Source organism: Castor canadensis, chromosome 3 (assembly GCF_047511655.1).
Source record: "Castor canadensis chromosome 3, mCasCan1.hap1v2, whole genome shotgun sequence".
Lineage (NCBI taxonomy): Eukaryota > Metazoa > Chordata > Mammalia > Rodentia > Castoridae > Castor > Castor canadensis.
Window position 1 is genome coordinate 35181263 of NC_133388.1, and position 12791 is coordinate 35194053.

Sequence of the window (12791 nt, forward strand, 5' to 3'; positions counted from 1 at the left end):
TCGCTCTGCTATCCCAGACACTGGTCAGTGCAAAGCATTGTCATTACATGTTTGGTTTTCTGGTACCACCACACCTAACACCAATAAATGGCTAGGAGAAAGTGCCATCTTGCATTTTTCCCCCCTATTCTTACAACTGTTAAGGGGTTGAGATTTCCCATAAAACAGAAAAAAAAAAAAAAGTTTGTCTTTACTTTCATGTGTCATTACCAGCAAACTATTACTCTAATGCAAATATAAGTGGAAAGCTCTTTTAATTTACCAAATTGCTCTTCCATTTAAAAGCAGAAGTCTGGGAAACAAATGACTAAACAGGAACACTTAAAGAATACCTCACTTACCTACAAGTGAATATTATCTATGTAAGAAAAAGAAAATGCAGGCCATTGTAATACCAGTTACTCAAGACTGTGGAGACTGGGAAGATCATAGTCCCAGGACAGCCCAGGTAAAAAGTTTACAAGATCCCCATCTCACCTAGTAAAAGCTAGGTGTGATGACCTGCATCTAACATCCTAGCTACATGGGGAAGCACAAACAGGCCAGACTAGACATAAAGCAAGACCCTATCCCAAAAATAACCAACACAAAAAGGGCTGGGGATGTGGCTCATATGGTAAAGTGCTTTGCCTAGCAAGTGAGAGGCCCTGCATTCAACTTATAGTAGAAGGAAGGAAAGAAGTAAAGGAGGGAGAGAAAGAAAGAGGAGAAAATCCAAAGCAAGGATATAATACTTAGGAGAAATATGGAATGTTTTAATGTGTAAAGCACATAATTTAGTTCAGTCATTATCAGTAACATCTGACTACTCAGAATACATCAATTAAAGGCTTTTCTTTTTTGTTGTGTTTTTTTTTTTCCTTTTGATAGTACTGAAGTTTGAACTCAGGATTTTGCACTTGACAGGCAAGGCACTGTACCACTTGAGCCACACCCCCAGCCACAATTAAAGACATTTCTAAAGGAAAAGAAATAAACTGTGCTTCTCAATTCAATGTTTATATTCTAGAACAATGCTACTCAAAAAATACTCAAAAATAAGCAAATGACTTACCTAAAACTATATAAAAGACATAGTTTTGTAAATTTTGTTTGGTCTACTTGGATTTTTGCCTTCTTTTGAAAGAAGGGCACCATTTTAGATATCACTTAAGGAGATACAGCACACTCAGTAATGAAGAATACATGTGGGAGGACAGAAAGAGTCAGGCCATTAGCAGGACTGAACACTCTTCAATGATGGACTTCCTCCTCTGCTGTCTGAGGAGACCTGAGCGAGGATGGATGCACAGGACTCTCCTCTATACCAACATCATCAGTTATCACTGTTATTAAAACAAGTGGTTTATCTGCCCAGGAGTTCCCATTATGAAACCAAGCAACTCAGTTCAGTTGACAAGGCGTAGCTGCTACGGTGCAAAAGCTCGACAAGGCCTTGGCCTCCAGTGTTACCAAGAACCAAGACTCCTGTTAAAACTGTCATATTTACGTTTACTAGCCAGGAGCTGTCCTTATTTAAGAATGTTTAGAAGACATGAGGAACTGCACTGAAGAGGCACACTTCTATGGCATATGGTTACTTAGGAGAAAAAAAGTAAATTTTAAAAAACAGCTTCCAGGATAGAAGTGAGGAACAAAGGATGCTCAATAATACATGCAACTGTCCCTTGTATCTGTGGAAGTGTTGGTGCCAGAATCCTGACAGATAACACAATCCACAGATGCTCAAGTCCCTTATATAACATGGCGTACCATTTGCATGTAACTACACATACCCTCCCATATACTTGAAATCATCTCTAGTGTCCTCACAATACCTAATACAATGTAAATGCTATGTAAACAGTGGTTACACAAATATTAGAGAATACAAGAAAAGTCTGTACATGTTCTAAAGTTGCAATTATTTTACAAATGTTTTCATAAACCATGGGGTGGATGCAGAGCCCACAGACGTGCGGAGCGGACTGTACTCATTTTTCTTTCTTCTCTCAGTACCAAAGCAACAGCTATCTTTCTGGAGCATTCCTGCAGGCTGCTTGCTTCGCCACTAAGCAATTTATGATGTTCCAAAGATGGTGCATTTTCACATAGTTTTCTAGTTGTGTTGCTAATAATAACAATTTTAAAACTTAGTTTTTCAAACAGCTAAGCACTGCAGCAATCTCAAAATCCACCTCTTAAAGAAGAATGATGTTACGAATGGTCAAATAACTGCATCCCAGAAAGTGTCCTAATGTACTTTTAAAACATTTTCAGAGATAATCATTCCCTGATTTCTCTTACTGAAATTCAAGGAGGTCAGAAATAGAAAGCTACTTTGAAAGCAGTGCTCCAATTACCCAGCAGGCTTCAAAAGTCAGCATAAGCTCCATACAAAGGTTTGTGGAGGTGACTGACCATCCTTTTATAGGATGCAGTTACTGCAGAAGAGCTGACTGCTTAGGCACTTTTCTTATGACAAAGCAGCAGATAAGAAAAATCCCAAGGTCTGTGTTTCAGCACCTGGCTGAGATCAAGGTTAAGTATAAAGTAACAAAACCAAAGAAACCTGCACAACCCCAAGTCACTTGTTTTATCTGAATTTAAGAACTTAACATATTATAGCATATTTTGACCTGTAGAAAAATGTCTATTTTTATCTGAATAAAGCTGTTATTTTTCTCAATGAAAGATCATCCTTCACAATTGATTAAAATGTTTGAGAAATGTCCACTAAAATACTAGAATAAGCCTTGTCTAGAAATGGGTTTCAACATAGGAGTAACCAACTGCAACTTCTCCAAAAGACAAAGTCAGTACAGATATTAGTAAGTGTCAAAGGGGAGAGGGCATCCAAACAATCGCTCAGGAAAAGCTCAGCATTCCAAATGATAAAACACAGCATCAAGTTTAGCAAGATTCTTATTTAGAACATGGGCAGAAGTTTAAACTCACAAATTTTTAAAGACATAGAGATTTTTAATGCATTTACAAAGGAGTACAAAAATAACTATATAACAGAAAACTTCATCGAGTAGCCAGAAAAATATCTGAATAATTTATCTGTAAACATGACAACGTTGAATTCAGAAATCAATGACTAAAACTACATAAGCACTTCATATCTTCTTTTCCATTTCCTCCTGTCAGCAAGAAAATAGCTAGCAGGGGGTTGGGGGGGGAATAGCATTCACTTTTGAAAAGTCAAAATTCTGCTCTAAGTACTAAGAACAAGAGTTAGAATGACATTCCCTTCTCCCAACATGATTTGATGACGAATCCACCAACTCACCTTGTTGTCTTAAAATGTGAAGTAAATCTTGCTTTTGAGTCCAACTTGAAGTAATCTTTCAAAACCTAAATTAAAATAATTGTGAACTTTAGTATAATGGTTATTTTCAAAATCTGAAAAAACATGCAACTGACCCCACAGTAAGTAAAAGAGGAAAAAACACCACTACAAATCAAATCCTAATCAAAAACCCTCTTTAATTTGTAATCTCTTCATATACAAGTTCAACACACTTACACTTAAGCTAAACAGCCACTCTCACACAACAAGTTCTTAAAACTGACCTTCATTATCTAGGGAGACTGCTGTTTCAGGGCCTCCCCAGACAATCTGTTCCAGAAGTCTGGGGAAAAACCCAGGAACCTGAACCTGTAAGAGTCACCTGTACAGGTGATGCTGAAGGTGTCAATCCATGCCCCTGCCCACAGGAACCATCTTCTAAGGCAGAGGTTCTCAGCAGGGGCAATTCTATATCCCAGGGAACATCTTAGAACATCTGAAGGCATTTCTGGTTGTCACAACTGGGGAAGTAGATGTTCTGCTGTCATCTAATGGGTAGAAGGCATGGATGGTGCTAAGCATATGCAATGCAGAGGACAGCCCCCCCCACACACACAGCATTATCCAGCCCTAATGGTGAGACTGAGAAACCCTGTTCCAAAACAACCAGTCTGGTTATTTAGAAATTCTCTAATTTCCTCACTGCTCATTCCAGATAGACAATAAGCTCCCACCACAGTCATAAAATATTTTCTGTGAATACTCTTATTAAAAGAGTATACATGCATGCTTGATAAAAGTAATTTGTAGTAAATTATCCACTTCCAAAAATATTAAAATAAATTAGGCTATGTATGCCCATAAGAGCTTCCCAAGAAATGAATTTTTAGAAGTTTTCTTAAGGTTAAACAACAATTTAAACTGTATTAATTGTCAAACCCAGTTCCCAATCACATAAAATGGAAGCTAAGAAGAGTAGGAATGACTAAAACTCAATTTCCACCACAGATATTCCCAATTCCTGATGAGACAAGACAGGAAACTCCTCTTTCCTGACTCTTACACCTGGATAGCAAGACTCCCATGTTTTATTCAGCCAAATGGAAAAGCACTTCAAAACTTAATTCGATTTTACATTCAAAACAGCTCTTTACCCAGGGCTTATTAGTCTTTGCACTATGATATTATATAATACAGCAGAACAGAGCTGGGAAAGACCATGTAACAGGTCTTTCCTACATGTCTTTTGCCAAAAGGTACAAACATTAGAAGCAAACTGTGACACAAAGAACCTATAGAGGACATTCTGAGTCATATATCCCAGATAATAAAACTTGCATGATTTTTTAAACTCAAGCAAAAGGATATGATTTATGAATGTACTTAGATCTCATCAGAATTACTCCATTTCAACTGAACAAGATTTCTAAACATAGCAACTGGACTTACTCTGATTAAAAACTGATTTCTTCTCCTGAATCTTTAGTGTTCTACAGGAACTTTCCAAATCAGACTCAACCACCATAAACCCACTAAGTAGTGAGCCACAGTAGACAGAGGGTCAGATACTGGTGCTTGCATCTTACAACACCAGAAAGTTTGGCCATCCAGATAGAACCTGCGGCAGGAGCTCCCACCCAGGTCTTTGAACATCTGGGCCAGCCAACTATGTGGGAAGGGTTACTGGATGCTGTACATATCCTAAGGGATGAGGTGGATAAGGGTAATATACATCCTAGACATAAGGTGCCTGTAATATCAGTGTAGAGCCCACCATACCTTCTCCACTAAATGTAGACAAGTGAGATTGGTGGCCTCAGTCAAAACCAAGAAAAATGATGACTGGTTCAATTCCTCATATCCATTAATGGATGAGAAAAGAAAGCAATGCTACAAAGAAAAGAAGGCCCAAAAATTACTACAAAGGTCCAGAAGAGCAATTTAAAAAAATTTAACCCGTTTACCTAAATTTAAATTGGTCTCTAAAACAAAACTCATAATAAAATTTCAAAACATAAACACTTCATTTTTTTCCCTTCTCTCAGCACTAAAATATATTCTGTTCAAAAAAAGAAAAGTTGTTCAATTTCCTGTCAAAAGCAATCGGGAGAAAGCCACCTACACTATAAAAGTAGAAAGAAAAAAAAAATGCTAAAGAAAAGCCTGTGCATGTGGGTGTATAATAAGTGCAATGTAACTACCACTCTGAGATTTTTTTAAAGCTCTTTTCCTTGATCATTCTGAGAAATATGAAAATTAATATAACTGCTAAAGAGAAATCTGTCCTCCAACCTAAGGAAAACAAGACCTATGGTAGATTTTAGTCCTGCCAGAGAAAGGTATGAGGGACAATTTAATGTCTTTAACCCCCAATTTTCTGCACCCTGGAGAAAGGGCAGATTCTACTGGGCAACTGAATGTAAAGTTCTCACAGAATGAAGCCTGTTCTGACCATGAACCTTCTCCCCATCACTACCTATTCCACCTAATTTCCACACATGTCTGGACTAGGGCCAGTATGGTCCTTCCTAATATGTTCACTACTAAACTTCTGGGGACTACCCATTCAACACATGAGCTGCTACATTATGCATCAGGTGTATCATCACATCCACCACTCCTTTTTGCTGGTACTTTCTAGAAACTCTAAATTCAGATAGGCAACCAGCCAACCTAACACTTTAAAATAGTAAACTCAAATCCTACTGACACATGCTCCATATTGAGGTAGATGCAGTGTGGTGGAAAAAAAAAAAAAGCCATTTGAACATCTCACTTGCAAGCTGAGGAGAAAAGAATAGCACAGGACTGGGGACATGGCTCAAGTGGCAGAGTGTTTGCTCAGCAAGTGCAAGGCCCTGAGTTGAATCTCCAGTACCACAGAAACAGCATGCATGACATAAAATTAAACATAGTATGGTCATTGCATGCATTGGGACACATGAAGTATTGGATTTTGATAAACCACAGTTATTCAAAGAAGCAATTTTAACAAAGGTGAAGGAAATAATGGGCACGGAGAGAATATTAATGAGATGTCAGTGAATTAATAAACCAGCATACCAAAAGACAAACCAAGAGGTGACAGGAAGCTACACAGAAGGGTGATGTGTTTGATAAACTAACAACTCTGAGCTGCTCAACTAACAGGAGGGTTTTTCTACTTTTTTGTTTTACTCACTAACCTCAGACCAAAACAAGAAAGATGCAAGAACCATGGAAATAATTTTTTCCTTTAACCACTTGACTGTAAGAAGCCAACATGAGGCTATCTGCTTCCGAGTAATTTCCCTTAAATAAGGACATACTCCTACAAAATTACAATAATTATGACATCAAAAGTCAGAAATTAACACTGACAGATACATCATCTACTTCATAGACCATTTTGTCTTTCTTCAATTACCTCAATAATGTCCAGTTTGATAAAAAAAAATCTAAACTAAGATCTCATGCTGTAGTAAGTTTTTATGCCTCATTAATCCTACTTCACCCTGGACGAAATTCTAACACTCTCCTTGACTCTCCTCATCTCAAGAATTTTGAAAATTTCAAGCCAGTTTTATGTGATGTTTCCATAATTTGTGCTCTTTGGTACTTCCTTATGATTGGATTCAAGATGTGAATTTTCGGCAGGAATATCCCAGAAGAATTCCCCTCACTATATTAGCAGTTGGTATGCTGTTTTTCATTTTTCCCATGGTCTAGTCATGTTAATTTATACTATTCAATTAGGCAGTATCACCAGAATATCCACTGTTAAGTTACTATTGCCCCTTTTGTAATTAGTATTTTTGTGGAGTGATACTTTAGGACTATGCAAATGTTATTTCTCAAAAATCTTTCATTCAGTACTGAGTATCGATTGATAGTTTGGTATTTAGAAACCAAGATCTGTATGTTAACCGTGTTTATCACAACTGGTTTATTTCTCCATACCTTCAAAGCAAAGAGAATTAAATACATGTATGTGCACACATTTATTTCCAAATATTTTGCTTTCTTCTGTGTATGTATTAGAGAATATAGACAGCATGAATTCTAATCCTACATCACAGGGTTTGCACCTAGTTTTCACCTTCCTTTTCCCTATAAGAAAAGTAACTCTGACTCCCATTAACCTTGATATATTTATAGGATTCATCTCCTCCATCATTTGTCACCTAGTGTCATCCTTACCTGAAAGCCAGTAAATAAAAAACCCTATTTTCCCTAGCTAAAGGACCAGTAAAAGGGACAGCCTAGCAAAACAAAAAAATTTTAGACAAAAACCACAGCACTCCTGGCATATCACAGAACACACTACGGAAAAAAACCAGAAGCCCACACTCACACCTACCTCCCATCAAAGAGCAAGTCGACAGCCAGGATCTACACCCACCTAACTGTGATGAGGCTCTCTTATTTATAGACTGTATATAATATAATAGCATTTTACAGATCCTAAATAAGCAAAGCTAAAAACACATTCAATACAGATATGCTCATTTAAAGACAACAAAAAAAAAAACCCAAAGGATTTTTTTTTTCAGAACAGAGGTCATCTCCAGAAGGAAACAGGTGCATGGCATCATACAGGAACATACAGTAGCTTTAAAGCACTAGTCTCATTCTAGTTCTTCAGGGGGAAAAAAAAAAAAAAAAAAAACTTACAAATGCTAAGCACAATTTCCAAAACATGAAAGATTTGAGCCTTTCCAAATCATAAGGAAAAATTAGCAGAATCTCAGTTTTACATCTAAGATCTAAGGCCTGAAAAATTTAAGCATGTTACCCAAGATGACACAATTAATAAGTAACAGTTCAGATGCAAACCCATATCTGTCTAACTCCAGCCATCTTTCTGGTGTGCCCTCTACTATCCTCAACACAGAGAAGAAAGAAGATAGGCAGGAGAAATGTGGCCATGATTATGAACCATCTAGTAGCTTTTGAGGTGAGATCCCTTCTGAGCTTCTGAGACATGTCAGAAGAGTTTTTAGGGTATGGATAAGTCTGTCTACAACTAGAAGAAAAGAAGAGAAAAAAAAAAAACTTCCTTGAAAGTAGGCAAAGGGGGCAAAGGCACAAAAATGTGGGCCACGTTTGTCATTTCACCTGCAAAAGCAATGATGTGCACCATCCTTTATGCAAAGTTTCTATCACATTCTAAGCCAATCACCAAAAAAATTTCCTCTCAGAGGGCCCTGGTAAAATCTTATTACTAGCTGTCTTTGTTTGTTTTAACATTAAAGACAAGGGAGAGAAGACCAGCAACCAATTCATGAAATTGCAAACATAGCCTAAGTATTTTAAGACTACAAATCATTTAGTCCACAGCATGAAACATGAAACTGGTGACAAAATTTTGAGCCCTTTTAAAGAATTCACACAATGGAGTATTAAGGTAGAACAATACTTCTCTAAAGCAAAGACTAGGCATCTTAGGAAGCTTAAGTATCATTCTGCTACTTAGGGGTGTTTTAAAACTTTTTTCTAAAAATTATCTTCAGAGTCCTTACTAGTCATTCATACTAACTCAAATCACCTGGAAAAATCTCATCACGAACACCAACGATTTTGTGACCTTAGTTAATCCTTTCTAAGATTGTCTTAAGACAGAATTAAGTTTGTCCATTGTTGATTTTTCCATTGTTTGTGGAGCATAAATTCAGTAAGAAATAATTGGAAGCCTCACATCCTCCTACCCAGAAGGGAAAAAAAAAATCTGTTAAACTCCATCTTCCTTCTCCTATCAACTTTTCTCATCCAAAACAGAAACATCTGGATGTGGACACACAACAATGGAAATACTACAGAACAAAAGAAATAAAAGAACATGTGTGGAAGATAGTGCAAAAATAAGTCAAAATTCATACAAATCTCATGTTGCATCCTAAACTTATCTAGAATATATCAAGCTAAGAAACATAAAATCATTCTCTAATTATAAACATATGGGAAACTCACTACAAAGAAAAATAAACATCACTAAATTTAAAAAAAAGTATTTAACGACAACCATACAAGACAGGATTTTTTAATTTTTTCCTAAATTCTTTAGTTTTCTTAGATAAAAACTGGTCAGGTATTAATGAAATAAATCAGCATCTGGGATTAGACAGGGAACTATCCTAAGGAATGTTTATATAAAGATGACAAACTGAATAAATTAAACCACACTTGTTTCTTTCATCCTACAGCATTAAGCTTAAGTACTCACAATACTACCAGTAATTATCCTTGAAAATTAAGAGAGACTAGCCCTTCTTAAAAACAAATTTAAAATCTAGAGGAAAAAAAAGGAAAATTTATTACTTTAACTTCAAAAAAGAGAAACCCTGAAACATATTAAGTTTCTTTATAAACACCTAGATAATGAATATTGCATAAAAATCAATATGGCTCTGAAAAATAAATTCACCCAAGTGACTCTAATTTACTGTTATTGAGACAACCTATTTATCAAAGAACTGCAAGATTTTATTTCTTAACTTTAATAGATTTCACAACTTACAGAAACTCAAAAAAACCATTCTGCTCAGGCTGGGAGTACAGTTCAGTGGTAGAACATAGTATGTGTGAGAACCAGGAGAGGAAGGGAGGGGAGGGAAGGTGAGGAAAATATTCTTCCTAGAAAAAAATATACCGATGATTCTTTGATCCCAAGTTGTTAAAAAAAAAATTCTTTCTTTCACTGCAAATCCTAAGCATATTATTTCTACATAGACAAAGATAGTCAAGCAAATGAAATCACTGAAAAACTGAAGTAGTGACAAGGGAAGTCCAGTTCATAGCCATTATGCACCTTGGTATGTAATAATAGAGAGGTAAATTTGTTCAAAGTATATGTACACACGTCAAGGGAACTATCACGATGAAACCCCCTTGTACTATTAATGTATGCTAATTTTGAATGGAGAAAAAATTTCTTCTGTTCTAAGGCCCTACACGATTGGCTCTTTCTCTTCAATTACATCTGGAACTTGTCCCCTAAGCTTACTGTGCTCTAGCTCCACTGGCCATCATTCAGATCTTCAATAAGCCAAGTTCTTCCTTGCTGCAGGGCCTTTGGTTGTGCCATTCCTTTTGTCTGAAATACTCTTTGCCTAGCTTAGAGGTCACTTCCTCAGAAAGACTTTCCCTAGTCTATCTATAGAGGATCCTTCCCTCACTTGTTCATTTCCTGTTTACCATTTATGCAATAAATGTATAAATGTTTAGTGAGAAGCCACTATGAATAATCATTATTATTATAGGCACAATAGTCGCTTACCTAGTTGTTTTGCTGTTTAGTGTCTGTGTTAGTCACTTATTTGTCACTATGACAAAATTCCTAAGGGGAAAAAAATCAACTTAAAAGGAAGACTTATTTTGGCTCATGATTTCAGAGGTTTCATTCCAAGGTTGGTTGGGTCCGTTGCTTCTGAGCCTGAGGTGAGGTAGAATATCAGGGAGGCAAGGGCCTATGAAGGAGGAAGCTGCTAGCTTCATGACAGCTAGAAGCAAACATGCACTAGTGGGCTTCCTCCTCCTTCCACTTTTGTTGCATCCACGCCCTCAGCTGACTAGATGGTGCCACCCTCATTCAAAGCAAGTCCCCCACCCCACCCCACCCCAGTTGCTGTCCTACACACCAACTGTCTGGAAAAACCCTCACAGACGCACCCTGAACTGTGCTTTACTAATCTCCTACTCGTCTCTCCATCCAACCAAGTTGACAATCAAGATGAACCATCACAGTGACTTTCTCCTGAACAGTAGAAACTTGTCTTTTTATTCATTCCTAAATTCCTGGAGCTTAAAAGTGCATCTTCAATAAAACTCTGTTCAATAAATGAACAACTGTTACAATACCAAGAATAAAAATATTTACAAGTCAGTACAGGAAAGAAGAATGTATGGCCCTGCACAAAAAGCAAGTAATAAGGAACTAGAAATTCCAAATACAATCTCCAGGGTCATCATTTATTGGTACCCAAGTCCTCTGTAAAGTGAAGAAATCTCTCTTTCCTGAATGACAGAATTTAAATAGCAGCCCTTACAATGAATATAACTTAAAATCTACAACAAGCGAACAGTTAATTGCCATAAGGTAACTATTGACCAGCAAGAAGTCCCTGCTCTAAGGCTGGCCCTGCTAAGGAAACTCACAAAAACATTGTAATTTAGGATGAAATTAGAAGACATTTTGTTCTTTAATAAACAGTTTTTATCCTTTCAATTCCTTGGACATGCTTTAAAATTTTTTTAGTTAAAAAGAAAATTGCTTTTACTGCTGCTGAACTTAGATTATGAGAGGAATGCTTTTTGGTTACACTTTTTAAGAGAGTCATTCAAAAGACTACAGTTACACTCCTGAATGCCAATCTCCAAAACAGGAATTCTTAGCCTTGACTCTGATGAACTCATTAATTTTGTGTCCTTACTGACTTCAACTAGTCAAAAATGAGTTCTTCTCTGCAACGTCGGGGTGGGGGGGTGGTGAGATAATGTGTGTAAACAAGAGAAATAAGTGTTAGCTGGGATAAAAAGAGCAGCCTGAGGGTCAACACTGACCAGTTGTCCCTCAGCATTCAGCCTCTTGCTGACCAAGTGGCTTCATCATGGGGTGGTCAACCTGTGGTCTCTCCGCAGGGAGCCCTGCCTCATTGCAGAGCCTAAGGGCTGTTTCTCCATGGGTCACAGAGGCCGACCAGTTATCCATTTCGGAATCATAGGGTCAACCAGCCAACGGAAGAAATACAGTGCCCAGCCTGCAGTGTGAGCAAAAAACCAGCAACTACACTGCAAGCTCAGAGTGCACAAGCAGCTGGCTGGAGCTCACCAACACTTCTCTATCACCTCATAGCACAATTACTCAGCTTTTAGTTTAAAAGGGAAATGCTTCCATGACTTAACATGACAATGAAGTCTAAATAATATACAACATTCACTGAGAAGTACAACATGAAAGAAAATATAATTAAGATATCTTTTATATAACACTTTTAAAGTAAATGTACACATGTATGGATACTTAATAGGAGGTACACCATGCCAGCAAAAAGGAAGGTTGATAAGGATTAGTGCTTCCAAAAACAAAGATGAAAAAGAGTATATGAAATCAAGAGAAAAAGCACACAAGAAGTCTACAACTGCTAAGCAAACACTCGGTTTAAGAAGGACAGATGCAGATAATCTCAATGTGGGAATACAGAACATATATTCCCACATATAATTATATTCAGGGGCTTTTCCTTACACAGCTGAAGATCTCAAAAAATATGCCTTTTCATATGTTATTCCAATGGTGGGGTGGGGGAATCAGAGTTACCGAAACTATTCACACAGTTCTCTTTAGCCACAGGTAGTATTCTGTGATACTAAGTTAAAATAAAATCTAAGACATCTAGAAGCTTCCACCTTGATATCACTTCAAATAGCCTAGTTTCTAAACCTGTATTCTTTGAGTGTCTGCATCATGTCAGACACATTATATTCTCTACCTCAAATAATCAATGTAACAATCTGAGGAGACTCTTAGAATTAATATCTC

The 12791-nt window shown here is 37.1% G+C and overlaps 1 protein-coding gene across 20 annotated transcripts in view; it reads right to left on the reverse strand.

Moving 5' to 3' along the window:
- The window catches only part of Sipa1l1 (signal induced proliferation associated 1 like 1), a 316961-nt gene that overhangs the window by 244801 nt on the left and 59369 nt on the right, over positions 1-12791 (reverse strand). For 11 of the 20 annotated variants that reach the window (XM_074067659.1, XM_074067658.1, XM_074067657.1 and 8 more), the window contains one exon: positions 3275-3339. The exons of 5 other annotated variants lie outside the window; for them this stretch is intronic. The gene's annotated coding sequence lies outside the window, so the exon portion shown is untranslated. Of the gene's footprint in view, positions 1-3274; positions 3340-3558; positions 10823-12791 lie in introns of those variants that run through there. 4 more of the 20 variants (XM_074067639.1, XM_074067644.1, XM_074067641.1 and 1 more) reach the window with 3 other exon arrangements.